Source organism: Ictidomys tridecemlineatus, unplaced genomic scaffold (genome assembly GCF_052094955.1).
Source record: "Ictidomys tridecemlineatus isolate mIctTri1 unplaced genomic scaffold, mIctTri1.hap1 Scaffold_1663, whole genome shotgun sequence".
In the NCBI taxonomy this organism is placed as follows: Eukaryota; Metazoa; Chordata; class Mammalia; order Rodentia; family Sciuridae; genus Ictidomys; species Ictidomys tridecemlineatus.
In genome coordinates this window covers 49,953-71,215 of record NW_027521451.1, presented here as the reverse complement: position 1 = coordinate 71,215, position 21,263 = coordinate 49,953, and the positions used below count along the sequence as shown (strand labels likewise).

The 21,263-nt window shown below is 40.8% G+C and overlaps 1 long non-coding RNA gene across 1 annotated transcript; it reads right to left on the bottom strand.

Moving 5' to 3' along the window:
- Positions 1–1,213: 1,213 nt before the first annotated feature.
- Positions 1,214–12,714, bottom strand: LOC144372820 (uncharacterized). Its single transcript, XR_013432693.1, has 3 exons — positions 12,519–12,714; positions 10,148–10,237; positions 1,214–2,332 (listed from the first exon to the last, which is right to left on the bottom strand). It is a non-coding gene; the product is annotated as an uncharacterized LOC144372820 (long non-coding RNA).
- Positions 12,715–21,263: the final 8,549 nt, after the last annotated feature.

Here is a 21,263-nt window from a genome sequence, read left to right as displayed (position 1 = left end):
AGGCAAGTCTCTAGCACTGTGCTACATTCCCAACCCTTTTCCATTTTGAAACAGGGTTTCACTAAGTTGCTGAGGCTGCCTTAAACTTGTGATCCTTCTGCCTCAGCCTCCTGAGAGGCTGAGATTACAGGCATGCACCATTCTGCCTGGTGATAAATTTATCATTAAAAAAGGATTGGGCTGGGCATGGAGGCACATACCTGTACTCCCAGTGGTTTTGGAGGCTGAGGCAGGAGAATTGTGAGTTCAAAGCCAGCCTCAGCAACTGTGATACATTAAGCAACTCAGTGAGACCCTGTCTCTAAATAAAATACAAAATAGGGCTGAGATGTGGCTCAGTGGTTGAGTGCCCCTGAGTTCAATCTCCAGTACCGAAAAAAAAAAAAGGCTGAAGTGGAGCAAGGTCCTCCTCCACTGTCCCTGAGGGCACTGCCTCATGGAAGTTTGGGAATCAACTCAGAGGCCTCCTTGGTTCCCCCAGCTGGACAGGCTATGTGCTTTACCCACAGTCCTCCTGTCTGAACCAGACAGATGTCACTGAGGTGTGGAAGCTCACGTCTCAAAAGTACCACCTGGTCTTACTCATCTGGGGGGAGGGCGCACTTCTCACACATTTCACCATGAAACAATGGGGTTCCATCCAGGCAGAAAATCTGTGAGAGAGAAGAGCACCGTGTGCTCGGGAGCCTTCCCTGCACCCCTGGGCTGGCGCTGCAGGGAGTCAGCACGGGACCCTAGGCCCCCAGCTTGTTGCCTCTCCTCTAGGACTGCTCTCCACCTCAGCCTCAAACCCCACAGAAACAGGAGTAGACGGGCCTCACTGTCCCCCCAGCTGCACTTACTTTCATTCCTTCACCACTTTTCCAGAGGCTACAACACAGGAAGGGGAACATGAAACCCAGGGCAGTAGCAAAAGGCCACTGCCAAGCAGGGGGCACCCTGTGCGGTGTTTTAAGCAACAACATGGTGTTCTGAGGAATTCTCTAGGACTCCTGCTGTCTGTGTCCAGCTTTGAAAACACACCAGAGTGGAAAGATTAGTCATTGTTGTTGGGAATGACTCTCGGCATCATTTTTTCATGTTGATTTAGACGCCATCCCATCCCAACGACTATCACAGGCTGTAGTTATAGTCAGGCCCCATCTTGTCTGAGAAGCTGGCACACCAGACTCTCTCCTTGGAAAGGAACAGCGATATCAACTGCTACTGGACAACTGAGCATGCACTTCTGTGGTCCCTCCTCCGAGCCTGAGGGTAATCTTCCCCAGGAGGGAGCAATAAGAATGAAAGCCATATTTCTCCTCCATGGCTAAATGTCCTCACCACTTTGAAGTCTTTTATTTGCATTTTGTTCCACTGGGGAATTGGGGCCCCATTGGGTACTATAGTCTAAGACATAAGTGAGACCCATTAGTCTGCTGGCCTCTCTGAGCTGTCCACGAAGTTAAAAGGCCGGGGTCCCAGAAAACTTCTGTATCTTCCCAGCATTTGTTCTAATTTTGTGATGCCCAGGGCATCTTAACTGATTTGTGCTATGGCAAAAAAAAAAAACCCATACCCCTGCTCAGAGTAACACTTTTAAATGCATAAAATAAAATGCATATAGTTACAAAACAAACCAACTATGTAGGAAAGTAGTTATCCCAGTATTTAAACACATAGTGGCACACCCTGAACATGGATGTAAGTGTGCTATTTTATCACTACATTAAAAAACAAGGTTCAGTGGTGGGTCTCATGACTTCCAGAATTTTGCAGTAGCCACGAGCATAAATGATATGTTGAAATGTCCACCATGGCTACAAGGTAACATGAAAATAGCAAAGCCACTGTCCTCCTCCTCTCAGGATGGTTTACAGTCTGTGGTCATAGCAAAGGAACTGCTGTCACCCAGGGGAATTTCAGGTGTAGTTTCCCCCAGGCAGTTTCACAGCCCCCTGGGCTGTATCCTCAGAAGCTGCAGCCCAGGTCTAAACCTGTGAGGCTGCAACCTGCAATTCTAAATCACGAGCACCTTTGTCCCCGGCAGCTCTGAATAGTCTTTGGCAGTAATGGAGGCTGGTTTAAATAATCTGGTTTAAAAGACAGAGGCCAAAATGCACCTCCCACTTGATGGGGCCAAGTGTTGCCCTGGTAACCCCTAGACCTTGGCAGGTGTTGGAAGCCAAGCCCTGGGTCATAGTTAAGAACGTGGCCTTGTTTACTTTCACCTGGAGGAACTACCTTGGAGCAGGTGATGGTGAAGAGGCGGGTGAGCGGCGAGGATAGCCGTCATCTCGTCGTGGTCAGATGGATGGATGTACTCATAAATACTGTTGCCTGTGAGCTCTACCTGCAGGGGTGGGAACAGAAATGTCACCATCTCTCCAGGGTTGGCACCAGGGGAAAGTGCAGGGTGTGCCACATGCTCACACCCTGCTGGGGTCAGGACTGGAGTCTGCCCACAACCCACACCTGTGTCAAACATGGAACCTTTGCCTCCCCACAGCCCAGCTCTGAACTGCCTTCCATGCCTGAGAAGCCAGAGGGCCAGGCCTGAGCTCAGAGCCCAGGAGGCCCGAGCACAAAGGAACGCCCTGGAGGGGCCTGGGCAGCATCCTTCAGAGACAGCTCAAAATGGACTCCAACTCTCTGGGCTGTGTCCTGCACCCCCACTCACATGCTGCCTGCCTGAGATAGCCACTGCAGCCCTACTGTGCTCCCTCCCAGAGTCGCGTCCACTCCACCTCTCAGAGCTGACCAAGGGACCACGGGAGGCTCTACTCTGACAAAGCCCCTTTCTTCAGCAGCTCTGAACCGTGTGCCTCAGGCACTGCCAGGCCTCTCTCACATTGCCAGAAATGTATCTCTGGCTTTCCTGGTCCAAGATGACTGTGCAAATTCTACAGCTCTGGCCCAAGGGTGCGGCTGTGTCTCTGTGTGACCTGCAGGAGGGATTGGGGCCACTCCAGCCAGCCACATGATGTGGTGGTTATTTCCTGGGGTTGCTACCTCAACACCAGGGTAACGCCTCCTTCCAGACATGCCCCACAGGGGGCCCCATGGCAGCCCTCCAGCCGTGTCTGTGTCGGCCTGGACCTGGCTCTGCAGGAATGGGTGGTTCCAGAAAAACTCCACTACTGGGATATTTGCACAGAGGGCCCTGGGGGTCCTGTTCCTGACTGTGAGCATCTTTAGAATGTTCACCCAAGTACGGATGCCACTCAAGGATACGCTATTGAGTCCTGGAGACCTGCACCCCTTCACAAATGGGCAAAGGCACAGAAAGTTTCAGAAAGAGCCACCAGGGCAGTCTTCTGAGTACTGGGACACAGTCCTGTTTTTAAGACTCCTATTAGTAGAGTTGGGAGTGACAGATAAGGGCAGTTGTCAGTGTATTCCAGTATTGTTTGGAGGAGCATAAAGAAGAATGACGGTAATTTCAACGCAGCCAGTGGGAACCCCAAAGCCCAGCTGAAATAGTGCCCTTGGGAGGCAAAGGACCTTGAGTGGGTCAGAAGAGTCTTCACAGCCCTGCCCAAGGGAGGTGTGACCCTAGGGAGCACAAGGAGGCTGTGGCTGTCCTGTGTCTGGCCAGGGCACATTTGGAGACTACCTGCTGTCAGTCAGAGGGTCATCTACGAAGGGGTAGCCCTGCAGGTGCCATGTGCCAGGTCCCACAGCTGCATAAGGCCAGCCAAGTGGCTCAGTGAGAAGTTCTCCTGGAGCCTCCAGGGCCCTCAGCTCTTCACTTGGAACCAAAGGGCCCTGGAGAGGTGAAGTAATGTATCCCGCTCCTCCCAGCCAGTTCTCCTAATCTGTCAAGATGTGGCAAACTGCCTTCTTTATTCAGAAGAGATTGTTTCTGGTCTGCTAAGTAATTTCATCCCCTCAGAAGGCTTGCATGGCTCCACTCTCGGCATCGTTCCTGGAGCATCTCCTTCAAATATGAGGCAAGCAGAGCACAGAGAGAATCCTGTTACAGACATCCCCCTGTCACCTCCTCACAGCCACCTCCCGAATCTGGGCCTCTGTAATCGACCTCAATGGAGATTGGCCCATGTGAAAAACGTTTATGTCATTTTGTTGGGAAAAGAGAGAGAGAGAGAGAGAGAGAGAGAGAGAGAGAGAGAGAGAGAGATATGAACCTTCTTCTTTCAAGTCATTCCTGTTACCCCTTAAAAAGTTTTAAATAAACCAGCAACATTTAAGCCAGCCACATGAGACAGAGCTATGGGGCACATTATAGAGTGTTATCAAAATGGGGAGTTTCGAGCTAAACACTAAAGGAGCTGGATTTTTAAAATCATTATTTCAATGGCTTATTATATATGTGTTTATTTATATATTTATTCTGGGGGCTGCAGGCTGAACCCAGAACTTCAAGCATGCTAGACAAGCACTGTGCCATTGAGGTCCAGCTTATTTTAAAATAATTATAATAATAATAATGTTTTAGTATTGGCCTGTAATGGATACTCTTATCCATGTTTTAAGGGAAAAAAAATGATCATTGTGGTTTTCCTGAAATTCTTTTTGAGAGAAAAATAGTATTTTGCGGGGCTGGGTTGTAGCTCAGTGGCAGAGCACATGCCTAGCAAGTGTGAGGCCTTGGGATCAATCCTCAGCACCACATAGAAGTAAATATATAAAGATATTCTATCCATTTACAACAAAAATTTAAAAAATTTAAAAAAAAAACAGTACTTTACTAACGTCTCTGTTGAGAAACACCTTTAGGGACTTGCAGGAAAACTTGTATCTCTACTAATTAGGGGTTTTAATCCCCAAATATTTTCATCTATTTCCAAAGTTCCTGTTCTCATCAGAGATTGGAGAACCAGGAGGGGCAAGAGGCAGGGAAGGAGGGCTTGATTTTCTGAGTTCTTGGGTCCATTATAAAACGGACAGGAAAACACTAAGACTGTCTAGGAAGTAAAATAGCCGTCAAATAAAGGAAATGTTTTTACAGAACAAATTCTGGAATGATAAAACAGTGCTGACCTTAACTCAAAATTATGGTTGACATATGTTTCCTGTATTTATTTATCTATTCATGCTTTTCAATGCCAGAAGAAATGTGACTACCTTGCAGGAAAAATATTGTGTGTGTGTGTGTGTGTGTGTGTGTGTGTGTGTCCGTCTGTCTGTCTGTCTGTCTAGAGAAGGAGAGAAAGTTGTTGCCATAAAACTCCCTGGACTCATACATCAGACTTATTAAAACAGAACTTCGATGTGATCCCTTATTATTTGTAGAACCCTGCTAACTACAAAATGAATGACTTTTCTACTAAGAGCTTTTTTATGTTTTGCTGAATAGCTTTTCCTCCTGCCAAGAAAACTGCCTATGATAAATACAACACTAAAAGGGTATATTCTGTGGGGAAGGGCAGAGTCACTCGGCACTGGGGAAATGCACATTACTCTGTTTTGGATGTTTTGCTGAGTATGGTAAATTGAGCATTTAAAAATAAGATGGTTAAGATGGTTTGGGTTTCAGGGTTCAAGTTATGTCAACAAACATAAAACATCGTCCTTTCTCTTTATTTCAAAAGTGAAAAAATTTGGTCTTGTGCCTCTAACTTACACGGTTGCTGTTTGTATTATTGTGTTTCTGGTATCAATCTCAAATATTACATTTTTCTTTATGTGTCTCATAAACAGCTATTTTATATGAAAATGTATACCAGTAACCTCAATGTTATATAACATGGAACTTTGGTAAGGAAATCTGAACCACAAGGATATTTAAAACTATATATAGCAGCTATACAGGGATTGTTTTTGCTTAAATATAAGTAAAATAATTACAATAATAAGAACAAAAAAGGAATCAAATCCGTTGGTAAATGTTCAGTGAATGTTATGGATAAGAGTGCTTCCCGGCACTACTTTTTCCAACATATTAAAATATGTCTGTATGTTTTTGTGCTGCAAACCTGACAGAATCCCCAGGTTGGATGCAACTGTTTTCTAATGCTCAGCCTCTGGACTAGGTGGACAAACTAACTGTATTTTCTGCTTATCTCTGCCATTTTTAATACCACAGTTTAACAACAATGACCTCTTGTTTACTAGCTTAAGATTTAAAAAAAAAATACACTGTCATAAGACGTAGATTTTTAAAAATTCCAATACTGGAATTAAAAAAAGTTTAATGAATCCTTTTTAAGCCTGGTGCAGTGGCACATGCCTACAATCCCAGCTACTTGGGAGAATGAGGTAAGTTCAAGGGCAGACTGAGCAACTAAGCAAGACTTGCCTCAAAATAAAATAAACATGGTTTGGGGGTATAGCTTAGTGGTAGAGCACTTGCCTAGTATGGAAGAGACTCTGGTTCCATCTCCAGCATTTAAAAGGAAAAAAAAGGCTTTGGGTTTGAAGAATATAAAGAATCATTTTTACATCCTCAAATGTATAATTCAGGTATTTAGATAGTACAGATCAAAAGCAGGACAAAACAGAACAATTCCCTTCTGCTGTGAATTTTCACACGATTATGGCAGAACTGATGGGGGAAGGTATGTTCCTGTGACCCTCTACCGAGGAGTGTAACCTTGACTTAACATGAACCTCACTTAATGAGACAATGTCACTGAGAGTAATTGAAAGTTCTAGGAATACAGACGAGCACCATGTAAATATAAGCTATTACTACAATTGCTATTCACCAGAAAACATTTTAAAGCATTACTCTGTCTACTGGGTAAAATTTTACTAATATTTTTGTGTGTATGCTGGGGATTGAACCCAGAGCCTGGCGCAGAATAGGCAAGAACTCTACTACTGAGTACTATCCCCAGTCCGTAAGCCTATTTTATTAAGGTTTTTGGTTTGTTATATTTGTCCAATTCTTTGCTAATAATGAAAATAATCTAAAGGGTGCAAAACATTTTTTTAAAGAGTAGTTGGGTATTTGACATCCTATTCAATACTTTATTTTACTGTTTAAGTAAAGAAGACAGAAAAAAATACACATTGCAATTCTACCTAAATTTCCTTCTATGGAGTTAATCATGAACAGAAGGCAGATCTAAGAGAAAAGTTTGTTGTTGCTTATTTAAACAGTTCACTGTGGAACACTCCCCAGCCACTGACCAGGGGCTCACACTGTCATTAAAGTGTTTTTGTAGCTGCAGACGGAGGCTAACACAACTCCATGGAGAAATCAGAAAAAAATCATTTGCCCTACATGATCAACTTGACTTATCTTTTTTACAATTGTCCTTTCATAGGCAACAAAGAAACTAAAGGAATCTCTACAACTTGCTTAGAAAATGGTCATACCTGGACTTTTTTCCCTTTTAAAACAACGATACAAAGTTGTATTTTTGCATATGATGAAAAAGAAACATCATGCTTTTATGTTGCCTCCATTTCCTCATGTGGAGTTAATCTTGACAGAAGGCTTAGTCATTACCTTTCCAATGTGTTGGTCATTCTTAATTATTGTGTTCATAATCAACAGAATCTTTTTCCCACATAAAAAGAGTCTGTGTGGGGTGCAAGGTAGGCTGGTAGGCTGAGCTGCCTGAGTGACAGATTGCTTAAGTTGTGCTCAGTACCTAAAGATGTGCTCACATATTCCAAGTGACCGAGCAACCCTAAGAGATGCCCACCAAAGTACTCTAGTTGCAAACTGTATTTAATGAAAGTGAGGCTTTCTGGCTTTTGTATAGCTCCCTATACTTCACAAATCACACAAAATAGTTATTCTGATCTGTTTCCCAGCATGATCTGAAAGAGAGACAGAGCAGACATTACCATATTATTTAAAATATAACCCCAGGACATAAAATTCCTGGATAGTTGAATTTATTTCCCATTTTGTTTTGACTGCTAGGGATCTCAGATATAAATTTAATACTGAAAAATAGTGGTCAAATTGATTTCTGTGATCATATGCAGAAATAAAACTTTGTATCCTTGTTTTAAAAGGGAGGAAGGGCCAGTACTACCATTTTCTAAGAAAGTTGTAGATTCCTTTAGCTTCTTTGTTCCCTGAAGAGAAGACAATTGCAAAAAAAATAAGTCAAGTTGATCATGCAGGGCAACTGGTTTTCTTCTGATTCCTCGATGAGGTTGTGTTAGCCTCCATCTGCAGCTACAAAAACACTTTAATGCCAGTGTGAGCCCCTGATCAAAAATGTTTTGACAAATCATCTTAAAAGTATATGAAATGTTTTATCTTATTTGTGACAATATTGTAAGACTATCAAAAGTAAATTATACTTTTAAAAGGTAAATAATCCACAGATTAGGTCAGAAGTAGAAACCAGTCTAGGTGCAAGTAAATAATTCTGATTAATTCTAAAAAATGTAAAGTAATAAATTTCTTTTTTCTTTCCTTTCCATTTATTTGTGGAGGATTGGGGATGAGGAGTGGGCAATACTTATTCAGCTAAGCACATTCTCTACCACTAAGCTGCTACAATCTCCAATCCCATAGAAATAGTAAATCTAATCTTCTCAAAACATTTCTCAGTCTGTACACATATTTATCCCTCAGTTCACATAGATGCAAGAGTCAAGCTTTGGAGGTTTGGCTTGTGTGCTTGCCTAGTATATGTGAGGCACTGGGTTCAATCCTAAGCACCATGTAAAAATAAAACAAAAATATTGTGCCACCTATAACTAAAAAATAAACATTAAAAAAAGAATCAAGCTTTGATAAACTATTTGGGATAGCAGGTCCCATAAGAGAAGAGAGAGTAAGAAACAACCTTCTAAACTATTTTAATATGCAATCTCCTTTAACAGACTTTGCATAGGAAACACATAAGCCCATTTGGATGTGGAGAAGGATGTGCATACATTGGAAGAGATGGCTGTAAAATAATGAAAAGTTTTTTTGTTTTTTTTTTTAATGTACTGGCAGAAAAAGAAAAGGAATACACCAAACTCGGGTTCCCAAATTTGGTAATTTTGTTTTTCAATGAGAAAAACTCAAGAAACATTAATAGGCATGTTCCATTTGGGCTTAACTGTGGGAGAAGGATGGAAAGAACAGGTCACTCACACGCTTTTTAGGAGCCCTTGTTCTGTCTCTGTCATTCATTGAAGTATGTCCTCACTTGTGATGAAAAGTCACGCTGAGAGCTCACAATATAAAGGAACGTTTAGTCCTGGCATGTATAAAAAAATGTGACTTTTATCTCTCTTCCCCACGCTTGTTAAATCAGAGATGTGAAAGGGAAACCCAGTCTGCTTCTCCTTGTCCGGGCCATCCACAGGCCCAGACAGCAGCCGGACCCTCAACCCAACCCTCATCTGGCTGGGGGTCCACAAGCTGAGGTCATCTTTTCCTTCTAAGGGAGGAACCCCCTTTTCAGAAGATGGTTTCACTTTTCCAGAAAAATGGGTAATATTTAAATGTTCTAAAGAAACCAGAACCTCGCAGTGCAAAACAGTAGTAAACTGAATTTTATGAGTTTCTATCACAAGCATATAAAATGCTTTACTGAAACAACCACTGAACTGGAAAAACTCAGGAAAAATGACCTTGAATTCCATGTGAACACTCATAAATCTACCCCTTCCCTTTCTGTCTCCCCAAAACACATGCCGCATAAATCCATGTTCTACAGAAGCTTCCTCTCACCTCACAGCAACGCACAATACCATGTGCAGCCCAGCATGTGTGGCCTGACTGTAGGTCCCCTGGGGAAGCTCTTTTCTGTGCCATCTAACATCACTAGGTGAGCAGGTAGGGCAGGGCATACATAGGACAGACTCAGAACAGGGCTGGCCACAGTGAAGACATAGTTGTCACAAGCCTCAAAGGAAAAAGAAAGGAAAAAGGTAAAAATGCAAAGAAGAAAAAGGAGAAGGAGAAGGAGAAGGAGAAGGAGAAGGAGAAGGAGAAGGAGAAGAAGAAGAAGAAGAAGAAGAAGAAGAAGAAGAAGAAGAAGAAGAAGAAGAAGAAGAAGAAGAAGAAGAAGAAGAAAACTGCATGGGAATCCTATTAAAGAGAAATTTGGGGTTGGGGGTAGAGCTCAGTCATAGAGCTTGTTCAATCCCCAGCACTAGGTGAGGGTGGGGGTATTTTGCAGTTATGAATAATGTTCATAAACTAATGCAGACTCATTTTCAGGCTAGGCAAAGCTGTCACAATCTGCTACAATATAATCGAATATTTTGATTGTACATAAAATTAGGCCATACCTACCTGGGACAAACCTAAATGTACAGAAGCCGTCTCGGATATATACATGATTTTGCCATCAGATGCTCCCACAAAAACAAATCCATCCAAAGTCTGAAACAGAAAACGTATCAGGGTAAGAGATGTTAGTTCTACACCAGCATTAAATCTAGAAATTTTGCTGTCACTGGGCTGGAGGTGAAGTGGGAGGAAGGCATAAAGCTCAGTGGTGAAGTGTTCGCCAGCATCCATGAGCCCAGAACTGGGGAAAAAAAAATCAATGCATATTTGTTAAATTCAAAAAAGAAGTCAGGGCCATGAGGACCACAGGTGACAACATTCAAGGTTTATTTCCCAAGCCAGGCTCTGAAATGTTTTTAAAGCACTTTAAAAAAAACCTTACATCCACATCACAAAAATCATCTGAAACATTTGAGAATTCCTATCATGCTCACTTTAAATGTAGTAGCTTTATTGTTTGGAGTTATTTTAGCACTTAGCACAAATCCAGAGTTCTATGGTACTTAGGGGAACATCCACTACTATATAGACCATTTAAGTCATAATTGGCAGTCATTTATACCACTAGGACATACTCATTATTTGCCACAATATTCTAGTTACCCATAAGTACCATTTGAATAATAAATTCCGACCACTGCTGCTCCCCAGAAAATAAAACAAAATACCTGATTATTTTACCAGACAAAGTCTATAGAATTAACTATTTCAACTTTGTAAAAGATTGAATAACTTTTGCCAAATTCAAGGAGAAAAAGTATCTTCCAAAAAAATTAAAACTACCCAAATGAAATTCTGATTTTTACCTAATCCCTCTAAAAATAAGATAAAACTATAAGAGATAATTAAGACAAATAAAAAGGTAATGATTATTTTTCTGTGTCAAAGACTTAACTTTTGAAAAAGGAAACTGTACTTTATTTACTCATTCATATTTTAGATCCAGAACCAAAGAAAAGCAATAAAGTTTGTGAAAGACCCATACAATCCGCAGTGCAACTCCCATAAAAAAATATTACAAATTAATTTCTGGCCACAAATTCTATTTTTACAGCATGTAATTGAAACCAGATTACCTTTGGGTTTTCTACTCTCCCCCTTGGAGGTGGGCTATAAAGAATGTAGCAGAAATGAAACTTGAAAGATATCCTTACATTCTGCTGTCTCAAATACCGTTTGCTGCAAAAATTCTTTGCTAACTAAATTATCACTACCTTTCCCTGTGCTAGGTTGAGACCAGCAACTTGATTATGTCTTACTTTCAGGTTTCTAACTCAGCTACAACACATTTTCCTAACAGAATCTGGGACAAACTATAAAGCAATTTCTAAAGTTACAGACACTTTGATGTATTTTGCATAGTTGCTAAACTCTAAAACCATTAGAGATACATTTAACAAAACAGATCTCTTGCAACATCTAGGAAAACAAATAAAAGTGAAGAAATTATCATAATTAAATTCTAAACGTTACCAGCAGTAGCTTAAAAAATAATATTCTTAATTGAAAACATGGAGTGTGCTTTCCTAGCTTCAATTACCTAATTCACTTACATGTATAATAACTGCAAAGACAGCCATCCACACACCACTCAGGAATTAATTAAATGTAAGACCTCTGGAAGTGTTGACTTTGCCCACCAGACTTTCTCTGAAGTTCCCCTGCAAGCACTTAGTTTTCCCTGATATTAGTGTCACTTATAATGTGGACAGTATGAAACACGGAAAACATGCAGCGCAAAGCTGGAAGGGCGGGCAGACGGCGAGCCGAGGGCGTGTGGGCCAGGCTCCCAGAGAGTGTTACCTGGCCGGCTGCTATGCCACCGCAGTTCTCTTTAGTTGTGAAAGTTCCGGGTTTCAAATATTCCCCCATTCCCTTCTCCCTCGCACATGTATTTTCAAAAACAACACACGCACACGCACACACACACACACACACACACACACACACACACACACTCACACTTGCTAAACGCTGCCACATTGTGGCACAATGCTTCCTGAACGGTGCTTCTCTGGCTCCAGAGCCTGGCCCGGTTTCTGGGACAAACCGAAGTAAGGTTGAAACGATTTAACCACGTTCAGGGGCGCCTTTCCGCCTAGGTCTGGGTGAGCTAGAAACCCCTGGGGCGCTGGGATGGAGAGGGATGCAGGCTGGGGCTGGGGCTGAGGCTGTACCGGACAGGCTAAGCATCCACGCTTGGGTTTTGACCCTCCCGGGCGGGAGCCACCCCCGCCCCTGGGACTTCTTCAGCTTGGGGGCGGCCTGTGGATTTGTGCCGCGCACCTAGAAACTCGGGTGACAGGGTTGGAAGGGAGCCCCCGCCAGGGCGACTGGCGGCGGCGGCGCTCCTCCCACGGCGCGGTGGTTCTACCTGCAGCAAGTGCGATCCCAGCTCCTTGGCGACACTATCCAGAGGCCCGGTGCGACTCGGCTGTCCCCATGCATCTCCTAAACCTGGACCAGGAAATGAAACAACCAGTAAACGGCAGCGTTCAGCAAGAGGCGGTGGCGCCACCCAGAGCGCTCAGAGCCTGAGCTCCCTGAGCTCCTCGAGGCTGGAGCGTGCCCCTGCTTCTCCTCTGCCCAGCATGCTGCAGCCTGTGCCCTCGCAGCCGCCCCTTTGCCCTTGGTTTAAAAGAAAAATACCTGAGGAGGAATTCCCTTCGAGGGCTCCAGCAGAGTGCCCCTGCGCTCACTGAGCCAAGCAGGCGGACAGCTCCCGCAGGTCGCCCACATGCTCAAGGCTCTGAAATTGCCGTTTTATTTGAAATGCCACAAAGTAATCTAATCTGCTTTGAAATTGGCCATCCTCGTAGCCCAACGGGGATATCGATTTGACCTGTAAATATTCCCCTAAGGACCTTCTCTTCCTCCCTTCCCAGGTGTCACCCGCAATTCTGCTTTTTCCCCAAGACAGAGAGCCTCAGATGGAAAGGCCCCGCCGTCCAGGGGCAGCTTTTCCCATATTAAAAAAAAAAAAAAAAGAAAGAAAGAAAAGAAAAGAAAAAGGAAATTTCCCTCCCCTCCACGTTATCCCATAGTCTTCTCGGCTCTCACTGGCTTCCCGGAAGAGCTGTCCCCCTTCCAAACTCAGGAAGGTTTACCTGGGGGTTTCCGGGAAACACGCTCCATATCCGCCAGCGGCGGGCGCGGGACGGGCCCAGAGCCTGGAGAGCCCAGGGTAGGCTCGAAGGTAAAGGAGAGGGGGCGGTTCTTGCACAATCCGGAGCCCCCCAGTCCCTGTGCTTTTTAACCGCCTCATCCCCAGAACCTCCTACTCTTCCCCACCACCTCCCCGACGGCCACCAGTGGTGCAGAAAATGCGTCAGGGGAATGGGAGCCCTGCGCATCCGAGTCCTCTTTCCCTGCGCGCTCGGGCCAGCCGCTGTGACTGGGAGACTCCAGGCTTGCCTCTGCCAACTCCAGAGGAAGCCAGAAAGCTCCTGAGGAGGCGGCATAAGGAAGGATAGAAGAACCTTTAAATTTCCCCAGAATCCTTCCCTTATGGGGACCCTCCGGTTAGCACCTTGGCCTCTGCACCAGGAGAGAGAGGCAGGTGACCGCCGTCTCCACTTGCGCCCTAGCCTCCTTAACCTCCCTCTTAGAGAATACGCCCTCGGGCTTTCTACCTACTCCGGGAGCTCCCATTTCGGATCCGACCCCTTCAGGGTTTACACGTCCTCCTGGAAACCGTGGGCCGGACCCAGATCGCGCCCTTGAGTGCGGGACTCTAGGTCAGGAGTCGGCTGAATTAGGTGAGAAGTGCTGGGCTGAAAACCTGGTCAGCTGCGGTGGATCCAGTGTGGATCCCCAGGCGGCAAGTTCTCTCCAAACCGGGAGCCTGGCGTGAATTCCCGGAGAGTCGCTGCGCTGGCACCGTGGGTCTCCTCTCTGACTCTGTGGGAGTCCGGGGTGTAGATTTGATTTAAAAATTAGTTGCTTATTTTAATTTCTCTTTGATAGAGGTTCCTTTTGGTGCTGACTCAGTCATATATGAGCTGTTTGATTTTAGAAAAATCACAATTAAAAAATGTTTTTTAGTTGTAGCAGTAACTTTGTTTTTTTTTGTTTTTTTTTGTTTTTTTTATATGTGGTGCTGAGGATAGAACCCAGTGCCTCACACATGCAAGGCAAGCACTCTACCATTGAGCCACAACCCAAGCCCCAACAAATCACAATTTTTAAGAGCTTTTAACTTTACTTTCTTCATCTAAAGTATCATGTTGATAATGCCTACTTACAGGATTATTGTGAAAATAATGTGTAAGTATGAAAATGCAGCTTTTAAAAATCGAACATACCATTTTTAAGTATTGTTGTTGTGATTGTTGTTATTTTGTGTCTGGGTTGGTTAAGTTTCATGATTGTTGATATGATGACATCACCTGGGAATGTAGAATAAGTATGCATATCAGCAGATTTTAAGGTTATAAAAAATAGGTATGTTTATTTGTCTTCTAATGCTCCATTGAAGGAATGTTTCCATTTTCTCATGAAATGGTGGAAATAAATACACCTTTTTCATTAAAGAAAGCAAGTCTAATATTTTGTATCCTTTGAATTAAAAGACTACATTTCATTTTTTTTCAGGGAAAATGGGGGACTACTGGGTTAAATTTTCAGAAAAAATAGCAGACACATGACAGGAATACAGATCATACCAAATAAAATTATAACTTGTTTTTAAAAAGTATCACAAAACAATATGAAAGGAAAAACTGGATATTTGGAGAAAAGTTTAGTCTTAAAACCTCATTTCACATCCTACATGAAAATAAATTTTAAAAATAAGAACATGTAGGCAAATTTGGCTCATTTAAAAAATAAATGATAAAAATGAAATTATGATTATTCAGTAAGAAACACAATATTTCTTCATCAGAAAAGAACACATATCACCAGTAATTGACAAAATAAAAAAAAACAGATGACAATAATTAACCCTCAATACTAATCAGTAATGGTAAATAAAAATGATACGCTGTTTTGGCTCACGTCTCATGACAGTGCAGAGGGGGAAACCAGTTTCAAGAACTCAGGTTATAATTATAAGTCTTTACCCAGGAATCCCACCTGTAGACTCTATCTGAAGAATATATTAGGAGCTTTGAATGTTAAATTTGTGTCATTTGTTTTACCCCTCACCATCAGCACATATTCTTTCTAAAATTCAGAAAAAATAAAAATAAATTTAAAAATCACAGGTCTCTTTGGTATGTCTAATGAAAAACAGAACTGATCATGTTAAAATACTAGATGAGAGGGCTCATATATGTAGGATGGATCTGCAATAATGTTCTGATTAAAAGATAATTAGTGGTAAATAGGTCTGGTAAAAGACAATTAGTGCAAATATTAAAGGGAAAAACATGAAAATTCAGCCATGGGTATCTAATGTAGTTCTGATTTTCTTTGTTTATATATTTCTTCATTTTCTAAATTATGTGTTATTGGTAAACATTTTCTTATTAGCAAAATTGAGAAACAATGGTCAGAAGACTCTTACAATTGGATTGGGCTCCCAATATTCTGAGGTTTACTGATTATTTTTACTTTACTGCTCATCAGGACCCTCTCGCTTCTGGTAATATTTTAAAAATTGTTTTCCAAATAGTAATATCTTGCCCTAGAAGGAACAAGTGATATGATTCAACTGTGATGTTAAGTTTTGGATATTAAATCTTTAAACTACAAGGATTTATACAAAATGGTCTTTGTTGCATTTTTCCACCCTACTTTAGAATGTAGTCCCTAAAATGAAAGGAATAAGAGAGAATGTGATATGTGGATTCCTGACATTCTTTCCTAACAAGAATCATTTTTAAAACTCCTAATATGGAATTCTTCCTTAAAATATTTGCCAACTCTTTTTTTTTATTTGATAACTTGTAGGGTTTTTTTTTAAAGATAAAGCTGGTGCTATCTTTTTATTTTCATTTGTTTATATATGTGATTATGTGATTTGCAAATATATGTTAATTTATAAACATGAAGTTTTTCTTTTTTTCTTCATAAAAAAACTGAATATTCAACAAGAAAAGCTGATAGGTCTAAAACTGATTAATAAACATTTTAATTATTTAAAATTCTTTGAAACTTAAAAGCCTAGATTATCTTATTAGTTATACCACCCTACTGGTAAAATGTACTCTTGCCATCAATTGAAATATAGCCTATTTTAGCCACTCAGTATTTTTTGAGTGAGTAAAAATAGAACAAGTTCCTTTGGGGAATTTAGATATTTTAGCTTAGCAATAGTTACCCTACATGGAAATGAAACACTCATGGTCTGTCTGCAGGAAAAAGTTTAGCTCTGTAAAATAAGGATTGATAGATTCTGCATATGAAGTGAGAGTTTGGGGAATAAGTGTGCTTGTATTAGACTCTAAAACTGACTTTGTAAGCTGATAAGTTAACAATTTAGAATAAGTATAGGGTTTTTTCTTATGTAGACAGAATAGATTGATTGTAGTTCCAGGGAACTATTATTACATTTTAGCTATTTTAATCATGATTGGATCATATGCAGATGATTCTAAGTGATACTTTCATGTAACTAATCTAGTCCTAAATAAACAGGGATAGAAAAAATCTTGTAAGTATTTCCTTTATTTTTGTATTGTAGTTTATCATTCTAATGATGTAGCAATGAAAAACAGAAACAGACTATGAAGAAGAATAAAGAGTTCATGGAGTTTGAATATTTATTTCCTTTTCTTAATATTGATAGTTCTGGATTGTATGTTTTGGTTCCCTCCAGCAGATCTGAATGGGTGAATTGCTAGACAAAAGGAACAAAGTAACAACAGCTCTCCTGTGGTCCCAACATGGGCTATATTTGCCCACATGGAAGAATGAAAGCTGTGTTAGAAATAGATGAGGAAAGAAATCTTGTTGTGTAATATGCAAACTGATCTCATGTTAATATACTGCTTTTGAAAGCATACTAGAATTTCCTCTATTAGAAAAGAATGGGTTATATCTTATGTTTTGACAAAGTTGTTCAGAAAATTGGAAGAAAAAATTATTTAATGTTTTAGGCTTATTATTGATTATATGTATCTATCCATCTTCCACATCTATGAAGTACATATGTATAAAATTGAGTACAAACAGCTACCTTTTAGCAAATATTACCTATTTTGTAGGAGAACTGAGTATTTTAAGCAAGAAGCAAGATTCATATTAACCCATCTGATTCTAAGGGCCATGTTTCTCGCACTGTATTAGGCTGTCTTGCTAGAGTGATTGGCAGAAGAGCTATCACACATGCTGCTAATTAGTCTGTGGATTGGTCCTCTTTTACTATGCAATGTTAACCTTTTTTGTCTGACCTCTATAACATGCATTGCTTTGTTGGCTTTGGTTTGCTTGATAGATCTCAAAAGTTGCCCTCAGTTCTCAGGTCAGCCTGTTCTCAGGAAGCAATGTGATCTTCATCCTAGAGCTACTTTAGATTCCTGGCTTTGCTTCTGTGTCAAGGGGCCCAGCAGGCCTGGGTCCACTGAGCCTACTCAGCATGTTTTGTATTATATTATGGCAAAGCCATGATTGACAGAGGGAACTGAGAGGGAACTGAGCTGGGCTTCTTCCACCTAGCTGTGACACCAGACAAAATATTAAAACTTTCTGGATCTCCAGGTCTTCATCTTTAAAACAGATTACATGAAATCAGTGGTATACGATATAGGTCTTTTGGGGAGGAAGCCATAGGAATTGATGGAGAATAGGAGGTAATCTAGCATTATTCTGGGCCCACTACCATCCATGCTTCAACAACAGAGCAGTTAGGATTTGTGTGCATGGGACCTTGCACTTGTTCTATGTCTCCATCTCTCTTGGCTCTGATTCTAAATGAGTTTGTGTTTGAACAAACGTTTGGGGGAAAAAAGAATTTGGAAAACACTGGACCAAATAGTTCTTAAGGTTCATTCCAGAGGAAGGAGCTGGTAAAAGCAGTTTTAAAGAAAGATTCCCACTATATATTTTTAAAATATTTTTTAGTTGGACACAATGCCTTTAATTAATTAATTAATTAATTAATTTTTATGGGGTGCAGAGGATTGAACCCAGTGTCTCACATGGGCTGGGCAGGTGCTCTACCACTGAGCTACAACCCCAGCCCCCAAAGACCCCCTCTATCTTTAATTTGACTAAAATATAATATTTAATATTGCTGCAAACAGTTTTGAATGAGAAATTTCAAAAATAATCTCAAGTAGCAAAATTATGGCAAGATATCAGGCAGGCTGCATGGTATTTATGTGTTCCAGTAGAAATTAAAATAAAATTTCCTCTTGTTTTTTTTAAAAGCATTCTTTTTCTTCTGGGGTAAGTATAAGATAACATTATTCCCAGTTAGAGGTCACCAGAATATTCTTTTTCAATAGAAAAGTACTACTCCTTGAAGACACCAGAAAGTTTACTTTCCATCTGTTCTTTTTCTCTTGAAAATTTATCATGCTGCTGACAGAACACATCTGCTCTTTTCTGTTGTGACAGTCAATCGAAAAGGTAACTAGATGCTAGAGAAAGGGAAGGAGTTTCGATGCAAAACTTGCTTTATTTGAGTTCCTTCTAGTCCTATTTTGGGGGTCTTATTTTAAATCAGTGTTCAATATGAATTATTAAGCAGTTTGTAGACATTTTGGCACAGTTTCTTTATGGAAGTCCTAGACATAAAAGTGGTAACTTGGAGACCATCATTCTAGAGTGGTTTTACCCAGGAGAACATTCTGTGACATGAAAATACTCTCTGTGTTAAGCAATAGGGTAACCAGTAGCGACTTGTGACTGTTGAGCACTTGAATCTACCCAATGTGACTGCTGAACTACATTTTTTGTGAATTAAATAAGTCATCAGATGTGGGTAGTGGCTCTTCTATTGTAAAGTTTAGCTCTAGAGAATCAATGAAAATTTTGATCAACAATCAGTGAAATTAGTAAAAAGTCCTATGCTTAGGAAATAGAAGACATTCCCCACTTTTAAAATACTATTGACAATTTATGGTTTGAAATAGATTTTTTAAAAAATTTTTAAATTTTTTGATTAAATATTTCTTCAGTGCCGGGAACATAAAACAGTTAACAAATGACTATGCTTTTAGTGGTACCCTCCACCTCCACACCAGGTCTGCTTAACCTCAATTAGGAGGTGTCTCTTACTACCTATGGAAAAGTCTGTCTTTGACTTCCTGTGTTTTCACACTCATCATCTTCTCAGCAAGGTCTATGGATTTTAGTTTCCAGTTTTACTCACCCTGGCCCAAGCCCAGGCTACTCCTGAACACCTACAACAAGGCCCACCCGTTCCTAGAGCCCTTAGACTGTAGCTAACTGGACCATTCTATAGTCTGAATATTTGACCTTTTTCAGGGTCCAATGTTCAGTTTTAGCTCCTAAAATGAGCATCACCAAACTGGAGTATAACTGACATAAAAGATTGGATTCATGTCACATCAGAGTTGAAGGGACCATTACATTAGTCCTCTTTTATCCTTGGGAGATATGCTCCAAGACTCCCAGTGGATGCCTAAAATCATGGGTAGTACTGAACTCAAAATATAATGTGGAGGGCTGGGGATGTGGCTCAAGCGGTAGCGCGCTCGCCTGCCATGCGTGCTGCCCGGGTTCGATCCTCAGCACCACGTACCAACAAAGACATTGTGTCCGCCGAGAACTAAAAAACAAATATTAAAAATTCTCCTCTCTCTCTCTCCTCTCTTTAAAAAAAAAAAATATATAATGTGGAGGCTGGGGATGTGGCTCAAGCGGTAATGCACTCACCTGGCATGTGCGGGTTGCTGGGTTCAATCCTCAGCACCACATAAAAATAAAATAAAGATGTTGTGTCCACCGAAAACTAAAAAATAAATATTAAAAAATTCTCTCTCTCTCTAAATATATATATATATATATGTGTGTGTGTGTGTGTGTGTGTGTGTGTGTGTGTGTGTACATAGTGTTTTTTCCACATATACACACCTGTGATACAGTTAAAATTAAAAGTTAAGAACAGATAAAGATTAATAACAATAATAACAAAATAGAACAATTATAATGATATGCTGTAATAAAATTGTCAGCATCACTATTTTTGTGCTTTGGGGCTGCAGTGAAGTAAAATAAAGGTTACTGAACACAAGCATGGCAATATTTCAACAGTCTATTTGATAATCAAGATGTCAATGGCAGGTAGCATATCAAACATGGGTATACCAGACAAAGGACTGATTGATGTTCAGGGCAGGATGGAATGGGACTGCACAAGATTTCATGTTGTTGCTCAGAATAATGCATAATTTAAAGCACTGTTTTTGGAGAATTCTATTTAATATTTTTGGACCCCAGCTGACTGCAGGTAACTGAAACTGCAGAAAGTGAAACAGCAGATAAGGAGGGGCTACTGTATATAGAAACTATTCAATAAGCATACAGCTATTTATATTCTGGTATGCAACAGGCAAAGTTGCATACCAGAATATAATTAAATGATCCTCATTTAACCTTTTCAGCAATCACATGTCCAATTTATTTGTATATTTTAGAGTTATGCTTAGGCTCAGAGAGGCTAAGTGACTTAATCCAGGTCACCCAGGTAAGAAGTAGAGACCTGTGATTCCTATCTACATTCTAGCTCTTGAGCTTGAGTTTTTAGTTATAATGCATAATAAAATAGAGTTTTAAAAGTCAGTACAGAGGGCAAGTCTAAAAGGAATTGAGTTTAGTAATTATAAAGAACAGTTTTCTAATAATTCAAGGTCTTCACGATCAAACTGCTCACTCTAGGTAGTACCATGTACCCTCATTAGCTACTTGAATGCCTGCGTTTTTTAATGCTCAAATATCAGTAACTTGGTAGAAAGAGTTCTTAAATTCATGGGAGCTCATGAGTGGCACATGCCTGCTAGGGACCTTTCCAATTCAAATTTCTTCTGATTATAATTTGTCTCTTGAGGACATTTATTATCAATTTATTCTATATGATGAGCTTTCATTTTCTATGAAATTTATAAGATGATTCTTTTTTCTATGTAAAACCAGAATGGAATTTGTTTATTACCTAAATTGGCAGAAGGAGGGTATTCTCTCACTGTAGGTGAACCTGTAGAGGAAT